Here is a 10,698-nt window from a genome sequence, read left to right as displayed (position 1 = left end):
TTAATGAGTTTCCCCTCCACTCCCCCAACATCCCATCCCCTCCCAAACAAGTCATTCAACAATAATCATGCATTCATTTCTTTGGGGAATAAGGTAAACCTCAGATTACAGAACCAAGGCAAATAATTTTGCAGAATTAGAATGTGTTCATGAAACAAGTCACAATTCAGCTGGATTAGACTTCAACATGGAGATGACTGTGTTCTTCCAAATAACCTTCAATTTAGGAAGCTTACACTCCTCCAGTATGTGGAAGGACAATAAATACACTTCCTCTTGCTCTCAGTCCCTGAGGGAAAAGTCTTCTCTCTTGATGGACCAACACTATTTCTTTTTCGCTGTTCTTTTCCCTTCTCCTTTCCTTGGTTTCCGCTTTCCACAAATCTTCTTCAGATGCAGCTGCTCATCCTGAAAGTCCTGATGCTCGTCTCTGTAGAGGTCAAGAAAATATAGTGCTCCCATGAGTGCAAAATAAATGTTGTGACTTAGATACCAGTCATAAGCCTCCTTCCTATTGGCCAAAGGCTGCTCACTAAACAGCTTCACCACTTTCATGGATTTGGAATCAGTAGGTCTGGCAACTTCACCAAACAACTGGGCACTCAGATGACTCATGTGAAAGGCATATTCTGAAACTGAAGACATTTCTTGAGCAGCAAGGAGAAAGAGTCCCTAGTCATGGCCTTTCTCTCCTTCACACCCCTTCTTTCAGGCGTTTTGTCTTGCTCTTTTAATTTGGAAGCGCTCCTCTGCCTTTTATTTTACTTGACTTTCTCTGTCTTTATGAATTTAGGAGAAATAGTTATCTGTTGTGTTCTTGAAGGGGTATTTTTATGTGGGAGCATCCCTATGTAGACTGTGTGTATCCAGTGTCTTTGGTGCAAGGGCTGTTTCTGATGTGGATCCCAACCTTGTCTTTCTTCAGGGTGCGCTGGTCACTTTCAACTTGATAGGGGTTGTAGTTAGTACTGGAGGATCTAAAGTCTTCACAGGGTGTCAGGTGGACTTCCTCTCTGTTCTGTGACAGTCACTGCCCTGTCACTGCTCCCCAGTTGCCTGAGCAGAAGCCCTGAGGATTGGGATTGAACAAGCCCTGTTCTCTTTGAATGCATATTTTGCCTCAGAGAAGGGGAGTGCTGAAGTGAGATTTGTGCACTCAGCCCTGATTTTCTACATGTATAGGTGTCCATGGCTCAGCTCAGATGCAGCCCAAGGTTGGGTCTCTTCCCCTGTTATGGGCACCCTAGATCTAGTGCAAGTTTGTGGTGTGAAGTGGGCAGGGCAAGATCATACATTAGGCTGGGGCTGGGGGTCAGAGTGTTGTGGCTGCAGGAATTGAGGTGGCTGTGCTGCTGTCAGAGGTCAGTGCCAATCACGTTGGCACTGATTGAGCTACACCAAAGTTTGCTGCCAGTGCCCTGCCTGGATCATACCCCAGAGTCCCCCAAGCCTCCTCTGAATCCCTAGATTGAGTCTTGTCCCAAAATCTATCTGTACAAGTTCCAGTGCCAAGCTGCAGCATGGAGTATGCGGGGCCAGAGCATTTGCTCACCTAGGAGTAGGACTGTGGCTTGCTGACATGGTAGTTCCCAAGGTGCTCCTTGAGTAAGCACCAACAATGGTTGTCATCATCCCACACCCTGGGCCATCCCTGTATCCCTAGATTGAGTCTTTTCCCAGGGCCTGTCTGCCCCAGATCCAGTGCCAAGCTGTGGCATGGAGTGGGTTTGGCCAGAGCATTCACTCAGTTGGGAACAAGGGACCTTGGTGTGCTGGTCACAGTGGTTCCTGTGGTGCTGTTTGGATAAGTGCTGACAAATGGTTGCAGCTTGCTCCACCTAGACCACACCCCAGGCCCCTGGGCTATCTCTGCATAGCTAGACCAAGTCTTTTCCCAGGACCCAGGGCCTAGATCCCACACCCCACTCAGAGTGGGGAGCACCTCTAGGTGGCAGCCAGCTGCCAGTACAGAGCTCTTTTTGCCATTTGTTGACAAGCTGCACACTGTTCGTGTGCAACCGTACACTGTTTGTGAGTGGAGTCGAGGCTTTTCCAGTCCCATCTGTCTCAGTGTTTCTCCCAGCAGACAGGGGAGCTTGTATCCTCTGTGTAGAACCTTAGGACTGGGATGCCCAGTCTGTGGCTCGACCCACTCACTCCCCCAGGGTGAGGGTCTGCCTGAGTGGACCTTCTTTTCCTTACGGATCCTTCTCAGGGTGCAAGTCCCAACACTTTGCCTTTTTTCCCATCCTACCCAGTTACATGGAAAACTTTTTTGCAGCTTTTGTTGTATAGGAGTTCTTTGCCAGTTTCCAGTTCGTTTTCTGTGAGAATTATTCCACATGTAGATGTAGTTTTGATGTGTTTGTAGGGGGAGGTGAGCTCCATGTCTTCCTCTTCCACCATATTGATTCAGCCTTCTCTCAGACTTTTGAACATAGATTGCAGAATCAAAATTCACTTCCACCCTGTACTGGGTAATGTTGGGCAAATCACTTAAGTTCTCTGTGATATAGTTATACCATGAGTCATATGAAGATAATAAAATTACTTTCCTTATAGATTTTTAAAATAATGTGAATACTAATAAAATGCTTAGAACAGTGGCTCACATATAGCGAGAGCTATATAAATGTTTGCTATTTTAAAATCAATTACATAGCAAGAATAAATTCCAATAAGGTATGCTTTATACAGTATAAAAAGACTGATAGAATTGTGTTTGAGTTCTCATAGACTCAAAAGAGAGCCAGGAGATGATTGTGTGTGTGCGTGTGTGTGTTCGCGCATGTGCATGCGTGTATGTGTATGTTTGTCTATTTTGGCTCCTTCTTTAATATTGCAACTCTAGTTCACACTCCATTTAGCTAAATGAAAGATGTTTACACTTCCTTTAAGGCTGTTGCTCTTCCAGTCCCTCTGGCAGCAGATATAAGAGAATAACATCCTGCTTTGTGTGGCCAAAGATACCTCGGCTGCAAAAATGTTGTGCTGAATGCGTCTGAGGCAATAAAGGATGGGCTGCTCTAAGACTGTATCATGTTTGAAAGAAGTTTAGTCTTTACCTATCAATTTTCCATGCAGTTAGCTATTATCCAAAAACATTCCTAAACTCCCAGAATGCAGTCAGCAGCTTCAGGAACTGGCAACATTTATAAGCTCCAAGTAAGTGGTTTCATTCTGTTGATCCCCAGTTCCAAAGGATACATGCGGGTTTTGGTCACAACTGGAAACATTTGAATTTATATTTTAAGTGGAAACCTCATTTGCCATTTTAATGTATATGAAGATTGTAACAATTTTATGGAAGGGATATCTAAGAGAGTTTTATAAAAGTTAAAGACTCAATAGGTGATTTATTCCAACATTTTCCCCATTCCTCAATGATTTAGCATAAAGGACAGTAAAACTTCTAGTATTTTCATTAGGGTTATAAAAGTAGAACCTCTTCCCTGTCCTGGTCCCAATTCTTTCCAAAATGTTTGGGAAAAGGACAGTTCTGTATAAATTAGTTCTTTTTACAATAATTATGTATTAAAACCATCCCAAAGCTCAGTGACTTACTTCTGTCATAGTCTGCAGATCTCTAAACTTGGGCTGATCTTGGCTAGGATAAGTTGGACTTGGCTCCAATATGTAGGTTGGGTTCAGATCTACTTCACATCTCTCTTGTCTTCTCTTGTCTTCTTTGGACTGGCAGTAATACATATTTAAGGCATTTCCCTTCATACTGAAATACAGGAGTGTGAGAACACAAGCTCTACAGTATAAGCATATTTCAAGGGTCACACCGTACTATTCTCTAATATCCAATTTAAGTCAAGGAGTGGGAAAGTACATTCTGCCCACCATAGTATTAAGCTGGGGATGGGTATAAAAAGGAGTATTTGTTGAAAAATAATTTTGCAAGCTACACAAACAAATCTGGATAACCAACTCAGTTTTCAGAGTAAGAAGTACCAGGATGATTGTTTCCAGGGCTTGATATTGGTTCAACTTGTCTTTAAGAAGTATAGACAGGGAACTTCCCTGGTGGTCCAGTGGTTAAGACTCCGTGCTTCCATGGGATGGGGCATGGGTTCGATTCTTGCTCAGGAAACTAAGATCCCACATGCTGCAGGGCATGGCAAAACAAAACAAAAGAAAAAAGAAGTACAGACACATGTACTTTGTTAAAATATACTCTCTTCTCAAGGCCCTTGGCCCACACACTCCTTGCATCACTGTAAACACTTGGTGCCAGAAAATCATCCTTGATTCATGCCTTGGGCCATAAAAACTTAAAACGGCTTCTACTCTTTAAAAACTTATTCTTCAATCTTCTGGCTTCTTCCTACCACTCTTCATACCATGAAACCATAATCCATAATTATCAGAAATCTCTAAATTGCCAATCCAAATAGTTTTACTTTAAGTCTTCTGAATTCAAGAAAGTTTAATGAGTTATTACTTTATGAACCATAAACTGCAATAGATGGTGGAGATGTAAGACGGAACCACACTGTTATGATCTCTGCTCTCATGGAAAGTAAATATAGTTGGGAATACAGAGAGATAGGCTATTGTATATTACCATATGAAAACTTCTGTGATAACAGATGAGCAGAGCAGGAAAGGTAATGGAAGAGAGGTATCAGTAGAAGAAAATTGGGGTTCTGGCTTTAGGAAGTGATATCTAAATTGATACCGGAAAGATGGGTGTGATAAAAGGATGGGATGTGTATATGTGAGTGGGTTAGGGTTCTCTAGGCCAAAGAACCCCAAATGTATTGAAGTCAATAAATGTTAAATGCTTGAAAAAATGAAAAATATAGAATTCATTGGTTCAACTAATTTATCCTTTAACAAATATTTACTGGGTTCCTGGAATGTTCTAGACACAGTTCTAAGTGCTGGGATTCAAGCAGACAAAACATAAAACCACAAAAAATATTGTGTGTGAGATAGTAACTCTTCTGGAGAAAGTTCAAACAAGAAGGGTAATATAAGTTGTCAGAGTGAAAGTCAGATTCCATTTTAAATAAGTAGGTCAAGGAAAAGCCTCATTAAGAGATTGACTAAAGAGATGAGAGAGCAGGCATATAAAGAATTAGGCGCAGAGCACTCCACGCACAGAAAAGAGCAAGTAAAAGGCTTGCAGTGAAGGTAGTGGTTGGTGCATTCCAGGAACAGCTAGGAGGCCTGTGTGATTGAGTAAAGTAAGGAGCAAGAGAGTGATGCAATTTGACCTATGTTTTAATAGGTTCATTCTGACAGCTTGGTGAAAAATAGGATGGAGAAAATGTGTAAGTTAGATAGTATAAATGATGTAACAAACCCCCAAATCTCAGGGGCTTAATAAAATATGTAATTATCATTCATAACAAAACCCAATGTGGATGTTTCTGGGTGGGCAGGTTTCTTGATCACTCTCTTCCAATTAGTGACACAGGGGTCCATATTCCTTCCATCTTGCAATGGAAGGGTCTTCTGCAAAAAGACTCCATGGTTTCTGGAGAAGAGGAAGAGAGCATAAGAAATGAGTACTGCATAATTAATAACCTTGCCTTCCATGGGCTAGAATTATCCACATGGCTCCACCTATTTGCTAGGAGTCGGGGAAATTTAGTTCTTGGTTGGGCATTCACCTTCAACTAAAACATACACATAAACCTAGCCATTTCTACCATATGAAATAAGAACAAAGGAAGGAAAATCAGTTTGGAGGCTATTGCAATAATATGTGTGTGAACAGATAGGGATTAGACTAGAAGCCTTACAGTGGAAGTGGTTGTAATCTGGATATATTTTGAATATAGCACTAACAGGATATGCTTACTTATTTGATGTGGAGTGAAAAGAAAAGGGGAGAAATCAAGATTGACTTTAAGATATTTGGCCTAGGCAATAGGAAGAACTAAATGTCCATAATGAAGATGATGATGAGGAGTGTAGACATTTTCTGGGAGACGATGAAGAATTGTATTTGGATTTGTTAAATTTGACTTGTCTACTAGATATTTAAGGACAGGTAAGCACTATGCAGTTGGATTAGTATGCAATACATGGGACAGGTCTTGGATGGACATAAACATTTGGTGATATATAGCCTATTCATAATATTGGAAGCCATAAGTCTTGAGAAAGCTTAGGTGAAAACAGAGAGGTTCAAAAAGAAGGCCTGAAGAAGATGAAAAATCAACACAGTAAACAGAAGGAAAGCAACAATTAAGGTAGGAGAAAAACTAGCAGATGTGACACTCTGCAAGTCAAATGAAGAAAGTGTTTCAAGGAAAATATCATGACCCATAATGTCTATTGCCAATGATAGGTTCAATAAAGTGAGACCTAAAAATTAGCTGTCAGATTTGGGTCTGAAGGTCATTGATTTCCAGTTCTGGTAGAAAGGTGGGTGTAAAAGCCTGACTGGAGTGGGTTCAAAGAAAAAGAAACATTGGAGGCAGTGAATATAGACACCTTTTTGGTGAGTTTTGCTGTAAATAAAAATAGAGAAAGGGACTAGTAGTTATAGGGCAAAATAAAAAGAAGCATTCACTTGTTTTTAGATAAAATTGTGGGGTAATTAAGTGCATGTTTGTATGTTGTCAGAAATGATCCAGAATGCCGAGGAAAAGTTCATGATTAAAAAGAGGAGAGAACTGGTGGTGTGAGATCCTTCATTATACAAGAAGGTATGAGATCTAATGCATAAGTAAAGGGTCTGGCCTTAGAGCATAGAAAGAAGAGGAAAGATTGAGTCGGTGGTGGTGGGTGAATAAATATGGCAGTCGGAGTCCCAGGAGGTCTTTTCCAATTGCTTCAGTTCTTGCACTAAAATAGGGAGCAAGCTTGTTATCTAGGTGAGTGATGATGGAGGATGAGTTGCTGAAAATTGAGCAAAATAAATAGTCATTTAGGAATGTGAAAGAATGAAAGCACTAGAGGAAAGTAGTGTGATTGCCTGACAACATTAAGGGCCCACTTGAGTTTAAATTAATTAAGATTGAGGCTTTGCCAATTAAGTGCCAGGAGGAGAGAAGAGGGCAAGAGAAATGAGGGTATATGTAAGGAAATGATTATGATAATGGGCCATGGAATTAAGCCAGATATGATAATAAGTAAGGATTTAGGGGAGTGAGGAAAAATGAAAACATGGTGGGATGTTTGAATGTGTCGAAGAAGTTGGAGTTGAGAAACTAGCTGTAAGTCTATGCCATGGTGCTGCAAGAGTGAGATTCTGCATTGATATTATGGAAAGAGTTGAGTTATTGGTAACAGCAAGGTCTAACATACGACGTTAGGAGTGCGTGACTGAGAAAAGGCAGAGGCCAAAACCATTGGAAGGGAGCTCAAAACATGGAGACACTAGGGTATCAGTAGGATCATCTATGACTATGTGGATATTGAAATCCTCAGAAATTACATCAGTAGTGTTATTGAAAAAAATGACAAGCTTACAAATGAAACTTTTAAGCAAGGAGGGAGAGGGGACCCATGTCATCTGTTAAAACAAAAACCAAAAAAACCTGTAACATGGAGGGGTACTGGGTGAGATAGTCAGATGATCTGAGTCTCAAAGCTGGGTGTTTTCTGGAAGAAAGGAGAACCCACCACATTCTAGAAGGGAGCTGACTTAACTCTCAATTGTTTAAGGAAGCAACTGAAATCTTGTCTTCCTGATGAATCCAGGAGCCACAGAGCCTGTTAGTTTCTTACCTGTAATCTTCAATATTTTCAGTTTAGAATGTAGCGTTATATATGCCTATATCAATATATTCTATCACATGAGCATAATACCACACCACAATTGAGAGAGTCACCATCCTGAGTTCAAAGTCCAGTTCTATTAGTGACCGGCAATTTACTTCACTTCTCATGTCTCATCCCCCTTTCAAGTAAAAGTGAAGTAATAATAGTACAAAGCTCAGGGGTTGTTATGAGGACTCAGTAAATTATGTAAAGCCAATGAAGCAAATGCTAAGTTAACTTACACAATATTGAGTTCGCAGACAATTTAATAGTTTGAAATAGAGATTTGAATCCACACAGATACACATTTGAATTCTATCTCAGCTTCTTACCAGTTATGCCATATTGGGCAAGTTATTTAATCTTTTAAAAATAGATGCATCTTACAGAGCTGATGAGAGTGAGATGGCTTAGAACACAGAGGCTAATTCTTATTTCATGTATGAACTAGATTAGTAAGTTTGTCACTTGATATGTATTATAACATGTAAAGCATATGTTTTAATTAGTAGATAAAGTAATTAATAATCTAGCAGGTTACATAGAACCTTCAGTGGGGGCATATATAAGCAATGGTGGAGTGTAAAAATAGTGATTAAACATTATTTATTTGAATATTATCACAGAAGCATGTCTGGCTAAAATTTTTGTCTAAATTATAGATAAGCTATCTATAAGTCATATAATTTCCTACCTGGGGTCCTACTTCACTGAAAAGAAAGTTTATTGTGGAACTCCGTCTTCTTTTCTGTACTCCCTGTTCCATGTGCCTCAACAGTAAACAGCATAATTAAAAAATATTTTAATGGATGTAAACTTATCCTTTATCCAGATTAAATCCTTGTTAACTCTGGGATGAACAACTGGTTTCTTTCTGACAGGGAATTATGTCCTAAAGATATCCATCAGTCTACAGCCCCTCCTCCATCTCCTGTAACTGTCCCTTTGTTCTGAGCAGTGGTTCCATTATACACTGCTGGCGTATGTATGACACCAACACCTGGAAACACTTTCTTATTCAGGAGTCCAGTGTTAAGGCTTTGAAGGCTCAAGAGTTCAGTGGATGTTTATGAGAAGAAATCTGAAGGACACACCATTGGCCCCTAGTGTGATAGAACTGTTTAGATACTATTCTCATTTTTGGACTGAAACTTCAAGTATATACAGTTGAGGAAAACTGGGACTTCTCTGAGTTTTATTCTATGAAATAACAGGAATAATTGTTATGACAAAAACATAATGGCTAAAAAAATGACTGGAAGCTATTCTGAAGAAATAGTTTTCATCTCTCAATAAAATAATCCAGGAAGGATTAGAGGTGAATTCTTTAAGACCACAATGTTTCTCACTCTTATTAGCACTTTGTAATTTAACTATCCTGCTTGGAACTAGACAAAGATGACTTGCAGTATGGATAATGTATAACTTTAGTGTTCAGTAATCACATGTATTATCAGACAGTAATGTTATTTGTGTTTTATATTTTAAAGTGGCATAGAAAGTACTGAGTAAAAGAATTCATCAGAAGTGTTGACAAGATTTTTAATTCCTTCTGTTTCCTTTGGTATTTTTCTTAAATAGGATATATAAGCAATGTAACCCCTATGTAAAACACATCTCTGTTTATTCTGCTTTTTTATTGCACATTTGAAAATTAAGAATTCAATGTTCTAATATTAGCTGTCAGCTGTGATAAAATTAATAATTCATCGAAATGATATCAAACAAATGGTGCCTTTTTTTGTTCTAGATGAGGAGTCCTTTCTGCTTTGAGAAACTACAACTGGTAAATCTATTTCTTTTATTTTAGGTCAAATATTTAAACATTTAAGCTATAATTTTAATGTTTTAATTTTAAATATATAAATCTGCATATATCACAAGTGATGCTGAAAAAACCACCTTTCTCTTGTTATAGTTGGTTGTTCCTGCCCTTGCTCATTTCTTGGCAGATAAGCATTCTTTAGAAAAAAGTACAATAAAAGTGTCATGTTTTGGAAAAATTGAATATAAATGATTTCTTCTTGGGTCTGGTCAATGTTGTGCTCTGCCTTTTACAGGCTAGAATTCACTGTAGTGAGTGATGGATACAATAGTCAGAGTTTGAAACTTTTTTTCTGAGAATAATTATATATTTTCTGAGAAAAGGACTTTTTGTGAATCTATTTGAATGTACTTTAAAATATCGTGATCTTAAAATATTTTCAGTTAAAAATGCGATTTTTAAAATACTTGCTTTCAAGATTCTTCATATTTTTCCTCTTTTTTTTTTTTCCCGTACACAGGCCTCTCACTGTTGTGGCCTCTCCCGTTGCGGAGCACAGGCTCAGCGGCCATGGCTTACGGGCCCAGCTGCTCCGCGGCATGTGGGATCTTCCCGAACTGGGGCACGAACCCGTGTCCCCTGCATTGGCAGGCGGATTCTCAACCACTGTGCCACCAGGTTAGCCCTTTCCTCATTTTTTTTAAGGAGAGAAACTCTGTCTCTTTCTAATTTATAGTTATTGTTTTGGGGATCCTAGGATTGGACGTGATAACAGTTTATTAAAATCCCACCTGGGGCTTCCTGGTGGCACAGTGGTTGAGAATCTGCCTGCCAATGCAGGGGACATAGGTTCGAGCCCTGGTCTGGGAAGATCCCACATGCTGTGGAGCAACTAGGCTCGTGAGCCACAACTACCGAGCCTGTGCTCCGCAACAAAAGAGGCCATGATAGTGAGAGGCCCGTGCACCACGATAAAGAGTGGCCCCTGCTTGCAGCAACTAGAGAAAGCCCTTGCACAGAAAAGAGGACCCAACACAGCCAAAAATAAATAAATAAATTAAAATGTTACCATTCTTTAAAAAAATCCCACCTGTTTCATTCCCACATTTTTGTGGGGGAGGGGAGAGTCACCAGGAGGCATTTGTGGTGTACAGCAAAAGATTACAGCCCAGAATTCACATAAGACCCTAGATAATTCCAATATA

At 39.6% G+C, this 10,698-nt stretch overlaps 1 pseudogene; it reads right to left on the bottom strand.

The window, feature by feature from the left end:
- Positions 1-324: 324 nt before the first annotated feature.
- On the bottom strand, positions 325-645 carry LOC112399125 (28S ribosomal protein S33, mitochondrial pseudogene; annotated as a pseudogene).
- Positions 646-10,698: the final 10,053 nt, after the last annotated feature.

This window comes from Neophocaena asiaeorientalis, unplaced genomic scaffold, assembly GCF_003031525.2.
Source record: "Neophocaena asiaeorientalis asiaeorientalis breed wild unplaced genomic scaffold, Neophocaena_asiaeorientalis_V1.1 scaffold11, whole genome shotgun sequence".
In the NCBI taxonomy this organism is placed as follows: domain Eukaryota; kingdom Metazoa; phylum Chordata; class Mammalia; order Artiodactyla; family Phocoenidae; genus Neophocaena; species Neophocaena asiaeorientalis.
The sequence above is the reverse complement of the archived record's forward strand: the minus strand, read 5'-3'. Positions and strand labels throughout refer to the sequence as shown.